Source organism: Carassius auratus, unplaced genomic scaffold (genome assembly GCF_003368295.1).
Source record: "Carassius auratus strain Wakin unplaced genomic scaffold, ASM336829v1 scaf_tig00036030, whole genome shotgun sequence".
NCBI lineage: Eukaryota > Metazoa > Chordata > Actinopteri > Cypriniformes > Cyprinidae > Carassius > Carassius auratus.
Window position 1 is genome coordinate 777 of NW_020526281.1, and position 18,141 is coordinate 18,917.

The window sequence follows — 18,141 nt, forward strand, 5'->3', positions numbered from 1 at the left end:
ATCATACTTTATGAATGACAGACAAACAACCAGTTTAACAGGTGTGGTTTTTTATAGCCTATATAAATTATTCCATTGCATATTCATCATTTACAAACTGATGACAGACGTAGCCGTGGTCATACCATCCACGATGGGTTCAAATACACAAGGTAATCAGTAGTGCATGGGCATTATTACAAAGGGATGTTATGGTTGAACATTTGAAAGATTTGGCAAGTGATATTTTCTGTGTTTCAGTTTACAGGTTAAGAAAATATGTATTTTTTACATGTTCTATTTGGATTACATTCTGCCTGGTAAGTTCATATTTAAATACACTTACTTACTAACTAACTATATATATATATATATATATATATATATATATATATATATATATATATATATATACAGTCTTGTTCAAAATAATAGCAGTACAATGTGACTAACCAGAATAATCAAGGTTTTTAGTATATTTTTTATTGCTACGTGGCAAACAAGTTACCAGTAGGTTCAGTAGATTCTCAGAAAACAAACAAGACCCAGCATTCATGATATGCACGCTCTTAAGGCTGTGCAATTGGGCAATTAGTTGAATTAGTTGAAAGGGGTGTGTTCAAAAAAATAGCAGTGTGGCATTCAATCACTGAGGTCATCAATTTTGTGAAGAAACAGGTGTGAATCAGGTGGCCCCTATTTAAGGATGAAGCCAACACTTGTTGAACATGCATTTGAAAGCTGAGGAAAATGGGCATCGTATCAACGAACATTGTTCAGAAGAACAGCGTACTTGGATATAAAACAGTATGATTAGAGAGGGAAACCTATAAGAGGTGCAAAAATGATAGGCTGTTCAGCTAAAATGATCTCCAAATGCCTTAAAACGGAGAAGCAAAACCAGAGAGACGTGAGAAACAAGGATAGACAACCATCAAAATGGATAGAAGAATAACCAGAAATGGCCAAAAGGCTCAGACCAATGATCACCCTCCAGATGAACAAAGACAGTCTGGAGTTACTGTAAGTACTGTGACAGTTAGAAGACGTCTGTGTGAAGCTAATCTATTTTCAGAATTCCCCGCCAAGTCCCTCTTTAAAAAAAGGCATGTTGCAGAAGGGTTACAATTGCCAAAGAACACATCAACTGGCCTAAGAGAATGGAGGAACATTTTGTGGACTGATGAGAGTAAATTGTGAGTCCAAGGCCACAGGAAGTTTGTGAGACGACCCCCAATCTCTGAATTCAAGCCACAGTACACCGTGAAGACAGTGAAGCATGGAGGTGCAAGCATCATGATATGGGCATGTTTCTCCTACTATGGGTTGGGCCTATTTATCGCATACCAGGGGGTCATGGATCAGTTGTGCATATGTTAAAATACTTGAAGAGGTCATGTTGCCCTATGCTGAAGAGGACATGCCCTTGAAATGGTTGTTTCAACAAGACAATGACCCCAAAACACACTAGTAACGGGCAAAGTCTTGGTTCCAAACCAACAAAATTAATGTTATGGAGTGGCCAGCCCAATCTCCAGACCTTAATCCAATTGGAGAACTTGTGGGGTGATATCAAAAATGCTATGTTTCTGAAGCAAAACCAAGAAATGTGAATGAATTGTGGAATGTTGTTAAAGAATCATGGAGTGGAATAACAGCTGAGAGGTGCCACAAGTTGGTTGACTCCATGCCACACAGATGTCAAGCAGTTTTAAAAAACTGTGGTCATACCAACTAAATATTAGTTTAGTGATTTCCACAGGATTGCTAAATCCCAGAAAAAAAACATGTTTGTACAAAATAGTTTTGAGTTTGTACAGTCAAAGGTAGACACTGCTATTTTTTTGAACACACCCCTTTCAACTAATTGCCCAATTGCACAGCCTTAAGAGCGTGCATATCATGAATGCTGGGTCTTGTTTGTTTTCTGACAATCTACTGAACCCTACTGGTAACTTGTTTGCCACCGTAGCAATAAAAATTATACTAAAAACCTTGATTATTTCTGGTTAGTCACATGTACTGCTATTATTTTGAACAAGACCCCTGATCCCTGACAACAAGATACACAGAAAAATCCCAGTGTTAATTTAACACTCTGAGTGTGGAGTCTGTGGACTCATATAAACTCTGGAGATTTTGCTGTGTAGGTTTGTATTGCCATTTTGAATTGAATTGAGTCAATCCTTTATATTAAAATTCAGTTCCTCAGTCTGATTCATACAACATGCAGAATTTGAATTTAAGAAAAGTCAAAAACTTATAGAACAGGGGTCTTATTTATGAAACAAGACATTAGGGAAATATGAGATACAGACTATATAAAATGCCATTTGTAAAACATTAATTGTAAATAAAAAAAAATAAAATAAAAAACTATTTATAAGCCAAAACATAGTGTCCCAGATTTGAGCATGAGCTGTCCCACATTAGAAAATCCACAAATTCTTAAACGATTTGGCACTAGGAGCACTAATATGTGCCATATCCCCTTTAATTAAAATTTCTGGAAAAGTTCTTCTGATTTAGATAGGGAACATCTTGGTTTTTTTTTATAATGATTTAACATTTTGATGTATCATTTTGGCTTCATATGGAAATATGATGCACAAGTCAAATAGCTAAAAGTGTCCCACATTACCCTAATCCACCTTAAGTGATTAATGACATATTTCCATTTTGGGATGGAGTATTCCTTTAAGATAATCTTTTTTACCTCATTGCCGGGGTTTTATTTATAAACGTTGCATATGCACAAAATAGGTATAAGAATTGCGTACAACAATTTTGTATGCACATATCGGGATTTATGTACGCACCTTACAGACATTCTAGACCATGTATATGCACTATTTTTCCTGGCGTGATAAAGTAATGAAGTAAGGAACGATTTTAAAATCTGTTTCATTTCAATATACACCTTTTATATTAAATATTCCACTCTCATTAATGGAGATAAGCACTGAAAATACATAAAGTCATTACGCAGAAGTTAAACAAAAAATTATATGAGTTTAGACATATTTAGTGGAAGCGCTTTGATCACTTTTCCTGTTGCACGCTGTTTTAATGACAGCGAGGAGTGCTATGCACAATAATTCATCTTTAAACTAAACTGCAGATCTCATGCTATGTGAAAATATTTTAGTGAGAACAAATGATCAGTGATGCGCACTTCGTTATTATGGCATACACTGCTGGATTCAGTTTTCGAACGGTCCAGTTTGAATAGGTCCAATGATAATAGCTTACCGTACAACCGAAGCTGCACGGAGGTGATGATGTCGCCTGAAGTCATCTCCACAACATTAAGAAAAACGCCACTGTATCTGAAGGATACAACTTGAAGAAAATGGTAATTTTGGTAAAAGTTTTCTTTTTTTTAAATAGGCTACTTTGTCAGTCACTCAAAGAGTCAGACGATTCTATTTACACTGCAATAAATATAGGCTAAAATAACTAAAATATGTTCACCTTATCAGCTAAACTGATAAGGCAAACTAGAAAACCAGATGAGGTTATCCATATTAAAATTAGGTGTGGTAAACTAAATCTATGTGTATTTTGGGGAGGAGTCGCGGTGGAAATGCACGTATGCACAATTTTTATTCTGACTGGGATTTATAAAGGGATTTTTGTGCAGGTTCTGGCATATGCAATGGTTTTATAAATATGAAACTTTTGTGCATACGCAAAAATCTAGCTTTTGTGCCTATGTACACTTTTAGGATGAAATCTACAAAGAGTTTTATAAATGAGACCCCAGATCTTTTGGAGCAAAAAGATGGCACATGTGTCAGTGTGTTTGGGAGCGGCCAAATGTGGCGCCTACGTAGGCTATATATTACTATATATACTCTCATATGACCTCATCTAAGAACCTTTAACTAATGTATTGTATATAATGACTAATTGTATATATATATATATATATATATATATATATATATATATTATATATATATATATATATATATATATATATATATATATATATATATATATATATGTGTGTGTGTGTGTGTGTGTTTGTGTGTGTGTGTGATTTATATCATGATTCATTTCCAGATTTTTTTGGAATTGCTTCCAAATAAGACAATTTCACCTCCCTGCCCCTAAACAAATTCCACCAAAAAATATCTCATTTACAATATCAGCGTCTGAGATGGGAATCAGTGATGAGGAGTGGGAAAGTCTACAGAGGACTCTCGACTGGCCTGGTCCAGATCAACAAATCACTCCACTGGATCTGAGCACAAGTCCAGTCCACTCAAATTTCTCTACAGTGGAACCGAAAAAAGAGTTATAAAGTGGGAGATAACATCTCCGTTATCATCACAGCCAGAGACCACAACAAGAACCTGAAAAGATATGGAGGAGACTTTTTCAAAGCAAAGCTTTTCAATTCAGAGCTAAATGTGTGTTTAAGTACATTTAGGTCATTTATAATATGTTTATTGTAAAGTTTTTTGGCATTACAGTTATCCTCTTCCATTCTTCTTGAAGGCGAGTGTGTACGGGGAGGTTGTGGATCATCGTAATGGGACTTACTCAGTCATTCTTCTCCTTCCCTGGGAAGGTCAGGCACAAGTCTTCGTACGTCTTGAGCACTCCAGTGAGGTTGTGCAGATTCTTAAAAAATACAGGGAGTCTTCATTCCCACGCAGCCACTATAAAGGCTACTTTGAAGGAGCAGGACCCAATAAAACCAGGATCAGTGAAGTAGTAGAATGTAATATTAAATGGGGTGAAGGAAGTTGGAGTAAAAGCAACTGCTGCTGCGAGTATAAGGATATAAAAACTGGAACGGTGTGGCAGTGTGAGAGACCAAAGAAACTGCCATGTGACAAACTGGTTTATCACTCAAAAGGAGGTTTGGAAAACCCATTAAATCCCTTTGAGAAGCAGCTTTTTGTGAAGTAAGAAATGAGTCTAAACTAATTTCAGAAGAAATGTATATCCGTATAGAAAAAAGGTGTATATAAAATATCTCTCTCCCTCTCTTCACAGGACTTTAACAAATGTTCGTATTACTGGAGACACACAAATCATCAATATCCTTCCCAACACTACAGGCAATGGTATGAGTATATCTCTGTGTTAAGTGCTTCAGCAAATACATTTGTTCTATAGCTGACAATGCAGTGATTTGAGTGAAAGTCATGCATTGAGTTACTTTACTTCTACACACTAAGTGTTTGCATTTTTATATTAAGAAATATGCCTTCTCAGTGGACTAAAATGAAATAAGTTCATAGTACTAACATCGTAGGAATGCTAGTTTTTAAACTTTAACTGTTTGAAGCAGTGGGAGTGGAGCTAATTTCCATGGTAGAATTTACAGTAAAATACTGTAAAAACAAATTAAGAGTGGAAAATTAATGGTTGAGAGCTGTAAATGAACAGTACTTTACTGGCACCCCTGCTGCCAGTAAATTACTGTTATTTAACGGCACACTTTTTTTACAGTGTATGATCTGTGTACATTTTGACAATTTAATTTACTGTTTGGAAAGAATAAATAGAAGTAGAAAGGAAACGATGGATTTTTTTCTTCCTCTTTTAGCAAACTGAATGGCTTGATTTCTTTAATTCACTTACATTCTCTTAGCATTTTATTTTTCCAAACATGAAATGGTCAAAACACACACAAACAGATATCATCTTAAATCAAATTTAGTTACGGGAGAATTGACTGAATTAGAATATTTAGTGCACAGTCCTTTCAGATGAATGTTTCTTTGCTTTAGGCACAACAGAGAGATGCAGATCAGGATTGAAGACACCAGTTCCTGCAGGGTTCTATTTGAAAGATGTCTGGAAGTCTTTCGTATGCAACACTCAACAGTTCGATTATGCCCAAATGTTGGAATGTCTCCAAAATAAGATTGTCTACATGCTAGGAGACTCCACCACAAGGCAGTGGTTTGAGTTTTTTGAAAGAAAAGTGCCAGGCAAGTTGATCAGCGACATAAATGGCTTTGATTTGGGGGTTATGACTTTTCTGTCTCTCAATAAAAAAAATGTGTGATAGCATGGATGTATAACATGTCTTTGTTTTATACATTCTTCAAAATATCTAGTTCAAGGAAAGAAAGATATTATGAATTTAATACATAATATAATATTATAATAACATAATAATACATGTTACATGTGTTTGGGTGAGCTTGAGTAAGTGATGTGATTGGATCATTTCCATTATGTGCCCATATACTTCTTGGGATTGCTGTATGCAATATCCAAAGGCAACTGCGTAAAGCTGTTTAATTTTCGCTTCTCCTTATTAGGCTTAAAAAGAATGAACCTCCAGGCTCTTTCTTATGGACCCCTAATGGCTGTGGAGTTGAAAAATAATGTTATTATTCACTGGAGGCCTCATGGTGTTCCTATGCAATTTCCTGTAATACCTATGACCAACCTGCATTTTATCTCCAATATTATTGATAATATAGCCGGTGGTCCTCATGTAGTCATTGTCTTTACAATCTCTGCCCACCTGGTGTTTCACCCGATAACATTTTATGTTCACGAAGTGGCCAAAATCCGTCAGTCTGTTGTTGCCCTGCTAAGTCGTGCACCACAGACCACCATCGTCATCAAGTCTGGAAACACTGCAGGATATAAGGTACGCTTAGTCACTTCAAATACTTTTCCATCTTGTTTTATAACGACAATATTTATGGTCAATGGGAAAATATGATGCATTTGTTCTGTTGGTGTCATTTTGAAAGTCTAGAAATACTGGGCTCATAGGTGCGTGTTAGGAACAAATTTATTCTAATGTACAACAATAATTTAGATTCAGTATAAAATTCCTTAGTTTCAAAGGATAATTTATCAATAAATAAAGAAATGTTTCTGTCATGCCTCCACTGAGCCCACTGAGTTTTAACAGACCCCCTGAAGCGTGCGGTGGGTTAAGTGGGGTAAAGCCCTGCATTTCAGCCAGAGCCCGACGGGCCCCGATTTATTTATGCCCCTACACAGCAAAATCTCCAGTGTTAATTTTACACTCTTGAGTATGGACTCATATAAACACTTAAGCAGTGTTAAAAGTAACACTGGAGCAGAGTTGAAGTTAATGAGATAATTAAGAAGTTAATTGAGTTATGATTGAGCATTACTGAAGACACCTGAAGTTAACAAGCCGACTCACCAAACGAGAAACTAACAATTTGTGTGTCACCATTATAGTGGTCAGTGTTTGCTTTAGTTGGGATCTTGACCCTTCAGTTATTAACTTTAGACTTTGTGTTGCTGTGGTAACATAATTAATAACATACATACCAAAGCAAAAGCAATCATGTGTGCTATTGATTGTGGTTTGAGCTATTTGTCATGTAGTGTCCCGAATGCGTAAGTTCAGGTTTTTTTAATGTATACATAAATTAAGTGGAAAAAAAACAGATAGCAATCCAGCATTTTTTGGCATAATGTGACATGTTTTTAAAAGTTAGTTCTACATAAAGAAAAAAAATCTTTAGTTTAGTTACACAGACATCAGTGTGAGCATCACAACAACAGTGACCATCAAAAAAGCATGTTGTAGCCAATAAAAACTCATCCATGGCTCCCATCATGCATTGCGGCATGAATAAATTATGAGCTGAACTGTCTTTTTAACTTTTTATTCTAACTAAATTTTATTTTTGCTTTTTTATGTGAATTTTTAGTATTTAGTTTTGTGATGTTCAGAATAGATGTGTTTATCTGGATATGCTGTTTGTCACCGTTGTTGAGATTCATACGCTGATTATTGTTATCTTTGTGTGCCTAAAATAAACACTCTCTAATAAAAAATAAAAAAAATCAGAGTCACTTGCAAAAGATAGCTACAAAATGTGTAGAAAATGCAGACGCTTTCATTGGGGAATCAAAGCTGTTACAATCAATAGTGGAAGTTGTATTTAGAGATCAAGATGGCGGCGCGATCACATCGCGAGGCTCAGCGTCTTACCAGATTTTGGAAATTAGTGTTAATCTACCTGGTTATTTCACTCGTGTTCGCGCGATTCAGTTTTGCGAACTACATCTATACTAAACAGTCACTTTTGGACATCAACAAACGGTGTTCCAACATAGTTTTAGATCATCCTTTCGACTTCAGCGAACTCCCGTCGGAGCTACTGAGATCACCGCGGACAAGCGGATCACTCGTACCGACCGGAAGTTCTCAGCGTCGGCGTCAAGACCGTAAACAAAGACGGGGAAATCGTGGAGGGCTGCGTGCTAAGCTAAGGCTAAATCCACATCGACCAGCTCTTCCCAGCATCTTCCTTGCCAATGTACGGTCTCTGATGAACAAGATGGACGAACTAAAGATCTGGACCCTCACACAGAAATGGCTTATGGACTGTAATGTTATGTTTTTCACTGAAACATGGCTCTGCAACGATGGCCCAAGCAGCGGGGTACATATGGATGGACGCTCTTTCTTCAGGGCTGACAGAGTAGCAGCAACCTCTGGTAAAAACAAAGGTGGTGGAGTATGCATTTATGTTAACAAATCATGGTGTAAATACTCTGTCATTGTTGATACCCACTGCTCTGCTGATCTGGAGTTCCTGATTATCAAGTGCAGGCCATTCTATCTAACACGTGAGTTTACTTGCATTCTTGCTGCTGCAGTTTATGTACCTCCGGACGCTAATGCTAACGTGGCTATGAAAGAACTTTGTGCTGCTATTAGCAAATTACAAACCCTGCACACGGATGGAGCCTTTATTGTTGCTGGGGACTTCAATCACAGCACTTTAAGATCTGTTCTCCCTAGATTTCATCAAAATGTCTCCTGCACTACAAGGGGACATAAAACACTGGACCACGTTTATACTAATGTGACTGATGCCTACAAAGTCACACCCCTCCCCCATCTGGGTCAGTCTGACCACCTCTCTTTGTTCCTGCTCCCCAAGTATACTCCGGTCATCAAATGTGTGAAACCTACAATAAGGACTGTTAAAATCTGGCTGGAAGGTGCTGACTCCACTCTTCAACATCAGTTCCAGCACACAGACTGGAGTGAGTTTGCTGCCCAGGCCACCACAAACTCTCAGATTAACATTGACACTTACACAAACTCTGTCCTGGAGCACATCAACAGATGTGTAAGCAGAGTGACCACACTCAAAAAAATAAAAATTTTCCCCAATCAGAAGCCCTGGATGAACAGAGAGGTTCGCCTCCTGCTCAAAGCAAGAGATGCAGCCTTCAGGTCTGGAGACCAGGAGGCTTACAGCTCAGCCAGAGCCAACCTGAGGAAGGGTATCTACCAGGCCAAACTCACACACAAACAGAGGATTGAAGAACACTTCAATTCTTCAGACCCCCGGCGTATGTGGCAAGGCATACAATCTATCACAGATTACAAACCATCTAACTCTGTGCCCCCCTCCAGCTCTGCCTCCCTCCCAGACGAGCTCAATCACTTTTATGCTCGCTTTGACAAAAATAATAAGGAAATCTCACTCAAAGCTGAGCATCAACCCAGTGAACTGCCTCTCACACTCTCCACATCAGATGTTTACTCTACTCTGCGTAAAGTGAATGGATGGAAAGCAGCTGGCCCTGATGGAATACCTGGTCGTGTGCTTAAAGCCTGTGCGGAGCAGCTGGCTGAGGTCTTCACTGACATTTTCAATCTGTCCCTGGCCCAAACAACTGTCCCCACTTGCTTCAAAACCTCCACCATCGTGCCTGTACCGAAGCACTCCACTGCCTCGGTCCCTAACGACTTTCGCCCTGTTGCACTCACCCCCATCATTGCCAAGTGCTTTGAGAAACTGGTCGCATCCCACTTAAAATCCTGTCTCCCTGCTACATTAGACCCATTCCAATTTGCCTATCGCAACAATAGGTCAACAGAGGACGCCATCTCAACGGCACTTCACTCTGCCCTCACCCACCTGGACAGTCAGAACACACATGTGAGATTGCTGTTCATAGATTTCAGTTCTGCATTTAATACGGTAATCCCCTCCAAGCTGATCTCCAAACTCAGCCATCTTGGAATCAGCACACCCACCTGCAACTGGATTTTAGATTCTCTGACTAACAGACCTCAGTCTGTTAAGTTAGATAACCTCTCCTCCTCCATCATATCCCTGAACACTGGAGTGCCACAAGGCTGTGTACTTAGCCCTCTCCTGTACTCCCTATTCACCCATAACTGTGTTCCTGTTTATGGCTCCAACACCATAATCAAATTTGCAGATGACACCACGGTGGTAGGTCTGATCAAGGATGACGATGAGTCAGCCTACAGGGATGAGGTGCAGCGCCTGGCTGTGTGGTGTGCCACCAACAACCTGGAACTAAACACCCAGAAGACTAAGGAGATCATTGTGGACTTCAGGCGGACTAGGAATCATGCACACACACCCATCTACATCAACGGAGCTGTAGTGGAGCGTGTGTCGAAAAAGGCTCAGCAGCGCCTTTACTTCCTACGAAGCCTTAAAAAAGTTCAACTCAGTCCTAGGATCCTTTCTGAATTCTACCGCTGTACCATTGAGAGCATACTCACAAACTGCATCTCAGTGTGGTACAGCAATATCTCTGCATCTGACCGCAAAGCACTCCAGCGGGTGGTGAAAACTGCTCAACGGATCACCGGCACCCAGTTAAACTCCATCGAGAGCATTTATCAGAAGCGCTGTCTGGGCAGGGCAAGAAACATCATCAAGGATGCCTCTCACCCTAACCATGGACTTTTCACCCTCTTTCCATCCGGCAGGCGTTACAGGAGCCTACGCTCTCGAACTAGTAGGCTCAGGAAGAGCTTCTTTCCCGAGGCTGTGACACTCCTGAACGCCACACCACCAATCTAACCTGCACCTGCTCTTTTACTGCACTGGTCACAGTACTTTACATACATGTATTGCACTACTCATATTTTGCACAGACTGCACATGGTTAAATCCATTACACTATAAACTGTCTAAAGCTGTTACTGTACAAGCACAGTAAACTATTCTACAAAAAATATCATTGCACTACTGTTATTTTGCATATAATTGTTAAACAATACTTTTGCACACTCATTTATTTATTATTACTGTTCTCAAGTTCCTGCTATTCATAATGTATAAATAATCCTTCTTTGCTCTGTTCATAATGTACATACAATCCCTACATTACATTCATATTGATATTCTGTATATACTCTGATCAATATTGTATATAGCAACTCCACTGTACATTCTGTATATCATAAGCTTTACTTATTCTGCACTTTTATGTATATATAACACTATATTCTTGAACTTCTGGTTAGATGCTAACTGCATTTCATTAGCTCTGTACTTGTACTCTGCATAATGGCAATACAGTTGAATCTAATCTAATCTAATCTAACACTGTCAATTAGTTCAGTAACTCAGGTCAAACAACGATTACATTAAAACATAATCATCATCACCACCCGATGACATTTGCTCTTGGCTTGCCAAACAAATTTTAAATGTAAAAAGCCACAAGCCAAGATCACAACTAAAGCAAACACTGACCACTATAATGGTGACACACAAATTGTGATTTTCTCGGTTGGTGAGTCTGCTTGTTAACATCAGGTGTCTTCAATAATGCTCAATCATAACTCAATTAATTTCTTAATGATCTCATTAACTTCAACTCTGCTTCAGTGTGTTACTTTTAACACTGCTTCAGTGTTTATATGAGTCCACACTCAAGACTGTTAAATTAACACTGGGGATTTTGCTGTGTACGATCGGGCTTCGGGCCAATTTTCATGTTATAGCTCACATGCGGCCGAGCCTCTGGCCTTTTTTGGGTTATCCATATCTAACGATATGATCATGCGCATCTAATCAGTAAAGCTGCTTCCGTGATCACCGCTAAAATCGCCATCACATAATTGGAGTGACATTTAATAGACAGAGCCGATTCATCTGCGATAATGAACACGATATGGCGAGGCTTGTCAGCGATCTACGGCTCTGTCTATTAAATGCCACTCCAATTATAAGCAGGTGATGGAGATTTTAGCGGTGATCACGGAAGCAGCTTTACTGATTAGATGCGCATGATCATATCGTTAGATATATCGCCCAGCCCTAGGTTAAAACCTCCCACTCTGCATAGTATTCTTTTTCTCCACGATGTTCTGTAAGAGACTGTTCTAACTTTTCGTTTGACTGGACTTTATTTTCGTTTAACTGTTGGAAAATGGAAAAAATAATGGACATGTTCTGTGGTGCATTTTTGAGGTAAAATAATCTGCAGGTTTGTTTTTAATTAATTTAATTTAATTTGTTTAGATTGTAGGCTATTTCTCATTTTGTTTACGAGCGCTGTTGCGAGCCTTGGTATTTCAAAAATTTTCATTTTACTCATCACTGTGGTTTAATAAATAAACATTAAACTAACTGCCTGTGTGATATGCTTGAAGTGTTTTATATCTATTAATTTTATTGTAGCCAAGTAAAGTATTAGCGTTGATTCTGATAATTGATAATTCTGATGAGCGGTCGGACATGGGTCGGGCTAGGGCCTGAGCGTCTCGGGCCAGGGCCGGGATCGGGCCTAGATTTGAGGCCTGTGCAGGGCTCTATAGTGGGGGGTAACCGAGAATGAATGTGGAAAGTCACATGAGAGGAAGCAATGCCTCCATCGTGATATGATTCGATATGGATAAAGTTATGTTTGGCTGTGATTGATTCATTCGATAAATCCCCCATCTTGTGTACATGCGTGTTCCCCTTTCGTAAATCACGGTATAATGACGTTAAAGGGAAGACTAATTAAGTATGTAAACAACTGACACACTTTGTTATATTGATAAAACTTGTAATCACTTGGTGACAGGATCTGTGGGATTTTTTAGAGAGCAATCAGCTTTAGTAAAGTAAATCTCCATTTCTGTCACCAATATTTACCTCAATTAAAATAATTCTAAAATAGTTAAAAGTTAACTATTTATAAGAATATCTGAACATGAGTTCTCAAATAAAATATATTGTTTATATTGCTAATGCCTTGAGTTATTATTATTATTTAGGAATAAAATAAATAAATAATTAAAACTGTGAGGACAGACAATGACCTTATTCCATGTCTGACAGTATCTTTTGTTACTGATCTTTTGTTGTTACAGGATATTTTTCAAAGTGACTTGTATACACTGCAAGAGAACATAGTGATGAACGAGATGTTCAGAGATATTGATGGAGTAATCTACTTCGATATCTGGCAGATGACTTCCTGTCACTATCTCACTGAAGATCTTCACCCAGGACCTGTTGTCATTGCTAATGCAATCAGCATGTTTCTCTCATATGTCTGTCCTGTCTAATATATTCAAACAATATTTGCTTTTTCATCTACAAGATGCTTATATAACTGCTTATATAAATAACTGCTGACCAGAACATTTTCTTTCTTTCTTTTTTTTTATTAACTGCATTATAAATGTAATAACACTAATTGTTGTGTGAATATACCATTTTGTAAATAAAGTGTCTTGTATGTTGCAATAATCTGTACAGTAAATGCCTTTTAAATTACCAAAATATTTTTCAGCATAGCCCAAACACAGTTTTAAGTACTGCACTACATAGTACAAATATTATCTTTTTTAGATTGCAAATGTTATAATTGCTGTTCAATTTAATGAAATTCTGAAGCAGACTTTCCATTTCAGAGACCAGGGCCCATATTTATCAAGTCTCTGGGAATTACTCTCAAGAATTCTGCTAAAAATTGACTTAAGTGTAAAATATTTTTTGGGGGCTCAAAGCTGTCCTTAAAAGTGAGTTATCGAGCATCTCATTAGTAATTTAAGCAAAGTATAGGACTAAATCTTAAGTGTCAGTCTTAAGAGTTGATGACTGAAGAAATTTATGTTGTTCTTTTGAAATTTAAATATTCTTTGCTTGTTTTCTGTTTGAGCAACTGATAAAAATATAACAATTTGATTATTGCTCACTGTCCAATATTTCAAGATTCTTCCTCTCCTGAAAGTCATCTCTGTCTCCTCAGCACCATCATGAGCCCCTTCTGGCAACTCCTAACCACTTGCGAGACTCTCAAACTGTCTTAAATAACTGGGAGAGTAACTCTGTCCTCTCCTCCAGCAGCATGGGGTCTGCTCTGACTGGCATGGTTCAATGCTCTTGGCAGGAGAGGTCTTTTCATGCAAGTTATGGGTGCAAATTGAACATGGTGACCATTTGGAGGATCCAAACTCTTAAATAAGCACTTTAGCTCTCACACTCTGTGCCCATTTGGAGGCGCCGTCATCACGGAAAGAATCAGCGCAAAGCATCATGGGGGCCAAAGTGTCCATCATTTGTACCCTTCAAAATCCTTCATCCCGAAAAGGCCCTTTGAAGTGGCAAGTTTTAAGGCTTTCGATTTGTAACAACCCTTCAATATGGCAGGCATGATTGTTTTCACTCTGAATACCCTTCGGAGGGTGATATATCCTGTTTTGAACTCAGCGATATTCTATGCAAAGCATCTGGTGTAAAGAGCTTTAGATTCTGATCCTGACAAGGAGGCCGAGTTCTATAGAGAATTGTGAAGCAGGAAACATAAATGTTGACTTGGTGATCTCATCATTCAAGGGCTACAAGTGGTAGAAAGCAGAAAAGCCCAAAAAACAAGCGAAAGTGGAGAAGTGTCGCCGAACAAAGAAGAAACCTGGAACATCAACACCATATGGACTTCAAATTGAGAACTGTGATAAAATTGATGCAGACACAGGAAACTTTGAATAAAAGAATAATGAAGTTGATGAAAGAGATGGCTGACTATACTAGGATCAGTCTTGAGCTGCAAACATTAACAGATGATTTAGAGTCATTGCAACTTATGACTCCAGTTAAAAGAAGATAAAAGTTTTAAATGTATGTTTTTGCTCACACCTACCCCTTAGCTATATGTGATATTTTTGTGATAAGAAGATGTTATATGCTATGCTGTGCAAAAGATGGAAAAAGGAAGGTAATGCATTTGGTTGCAAAATAGAACATCTACCCAGCTATGCTGTTTTGCTATACCAAAATGTAGGTGTGACCTGCGTGGTTAACACAGGTCAGGCCAAATAGCTATGCTTGTGAAAAGCTATAAATTATTTTGTATCGATGTGTGGTTGACCAACCCCTGCTATTTTTTTTCCAACTTGAACTTTTGATACTCTGTTTAAACGGTGATAAAGATCATATACTATGTGTGTGTAGGAATATATGTGATTACCAAATATTGAGTAATGCAAGGGGGATCATATGTAAATTGCATGCAAGGGCTATAAAAGGTCCCGGAGTGTTGAGTTCAGGGCTGTACTGTCACAGTGTCTGGTTTGTGTATCCCTGGGTGTCCATTAGGGGTCTCAGTTCACCATATCATCACCCCATTTCAGTACTCATTTCACACAAGCCTTTATCTGGACTCATCACTGTTCACTGCACATAGCTGTTCCCACTCACATTGTTTGCACCTGTTTATATATACCCTGTTTGTTCTGTCTTTGGTAAGGAGTCCTTGGTCAATGTCACCCGGTATTTTCGTGTTTCCTGGTTTTTGTCTTGTTTCTTGTTTTGGACTGCTCATATTATATTTATACTGTTGTATAAATAATAACAGTGTTATTATTAACCAATCATTATTGCCTCATTGTTTTTTTATATAATGCATTTTAAGTCATTTTAAAGGCTATGGCTTAGGTCTGTTTTTATAGTGTGATGTTGTGTTTGGAATATCGTACTGACAACCAATTAATGAGACTTAAATCCATACTGACAATTACGTAATGAGACTGATTGGGGAACAAGGAACACCGGGGTGTGATCTGTGTATCCAGAGACTGGGGTGAGAAGGATTAAAAAGAGGGTAGGAGAGAATGAAGGCGGGTTGGCGGTTGATCTATATACAAGCCGAAATAGGACAGCGGTACTCAGACATTTTAGGGACGGGGAGTTAGGAGTGCCATCGTGCTGTGTCTTCTTAAACTGCTGGATGTTCAGAGCACGCTAGCGTATGAACCAATCCCGTTCTGATCAGACTGATTGCTGTTTCTGCCGATGAGACATAATGATAAAGACATAGACATAAAGCATGAGGTATAGAGGTTTCCCCATAGACAGTAAAAGAAATGGACACATCGACCCCATGGGATTCAACGGAGACAAGTGAAGTCAATTAGAAGCACTTACTTCCTGGGGGTCGGGCGTACTGCAGACTCAAACTGAACTTGATGACGTAGATGTCACGGGAGCAACCTGTAAGTCTTCTAATCGCTGTGCCAAGAGAAATCTGAATCACCCACCGAATCTTGCAGAGAAGACGAGCGTGAACAGGAGCAAATTTTGGTAAGTGTTCTGATTAATTATTTCCCTTGACTTTATGCCTCCACGTCCCCGATAGCCGCATAGACAGTAAAAGATTGCCTGCGAGCTTCTCCTCCTGTCCATACTGTAATTTATCTACTGTGCGACAGAGAGTCACTGGTTATGTCGCAATCGTTAGCCTATTTTTACAAAAACTGCTTCTACGGGACCATAACGTAAGATACAAGGCAATGGAGCCTTTTATATATTTTTGTGTTTCTTTAGAAATAATTAATGGACAAGTTGAACCTTTAAACGCCTCAGATGTAAAGTTATTCTCTGTCAAAGTGACGCCAAAATGAATGCGAGTCAATGGAATGCTAACAGCAGGTGGGGGTCCGCTAGCCAATGGCGGCACCCTGGGGTGCTTCGAAAAATATGAAACCCTGCCCCTGGGTTTCCCCAGTAACAGCTGTAAACAAAGCAGAGCTGGTACGCTCACACGCTGCGTTATCAGGCATATAACATGCAAGTCTTCCTTCAGAAATACAGCGATATAAAAACACCTGTGACTCGTTTTGATATTTAAACATAAATGTAAGGAATTATTATTATTAAACGTGTAGTACGTAACGTTACTCATGTTTATTCAATGAAGCCTTTTGTGGCGAGTCTGTATGGGAAACACATCCCACAGCACAACCACCTGAGCCCAAATTCAGTCTACTCATCACCTTAACTTTAACTTTTTTTGTAGAAGGCACTGCAACACAGACTGGAAGTTAACTTAAGGCGCGTGCGCCCGATGAAACCGTCCATGGTGCCGTTCACATATCGCGCCTAAAAAGGCGTGGAAAACGCTAGGCGCAACCATGACCCGCTCTCTCCATGAAGATGCGGAAATTTCAGCAAAGGATAAATGGATTTGCAGCACTAAAAATCGCTTGCACTAGCTCTGCTACTAAGTTTATTTTCAAAATGGATATCCATATACAACTATGATCAGCTGTTCCTTCATCTTGGCTGAGCTTTCAACGTTGTTACGGGAAAGGATGAAGCTGATTGGTTAGTTATTATTTAATAGTTATTATTTTTAATGAGCCAAAAAGAATACACGTCACACCTCTGTTTATCAATTTGCACTGGCTTCCAATAGCTGCTCACATAAAATTGAAGGCATTGATGTTTGCCTACAAAACTACCACTGGCTCTGCACCCATTTACCTAAATTCGTTACTTCAGACTTATGTGCCCTCTAGAAGCTTGCGTTCTGCAAGTGAACGTCGCTTGATTGTGCCATCCCAAAGAAGCACAGTCACTTGTACAGACTTTTAAATTAAATGTTCCCTTCTGGTGGAATGACCTTCCCAACTCAATCCGAGCAGCTGAGTCCTTAGCCATCTCCAAGAATCGGCTTAAAACGCATCTCTTCCATCTTTATTTGACCCTCTAACTTTAACACTCACTATTCTAATTCTTAAAAAAAAAAAAAAATCTAACTACCTTTTTAATCTTTTTGTATTCTATTTTCTTTTCATTTATTATGCAATTGTATATGTGTGTGTGTGTGTGTGTGTGTGTGTATGTGTAAAGACCTCTAACTAGCTTGCTCTATTCTCTTTTTTATTTTTTTTTATTTTATCTGTTTTCTTTTTATTTATTATATTATTTAAAATGCTACGTGTACTGTGTTAACCTAACTGAGACTTGTTATAGCTCTTATATATCATTGCTCTTTTTGTAGTTTTTGATTGCCTCCACTGTCTTCATCTGTAAGTCGCTTTGGATAAAAGCGTCTGCTAAATGAATAAATGTAAATGTTAGTTCTTGTCACATGACCTGCGGTGCGCTTGCAGCATTCTGAAAAGTTGAG

At 38.5% G+C, this 18,141-nt stretch overlaps 1 pseudogene; it reads left to right on the plus strand.

Moving 5' to 3' along the window:
• Nucleotides 1–940: 940 nt before the first annotated feature.
• LOC113082405 (NXPE family member 3-like) lies at nt 941–13,370 on the plus strand (annotated as a pseudogene).
• Nucleotides 13,371–18,141: the final 4,771 nt, after the last annotated feature.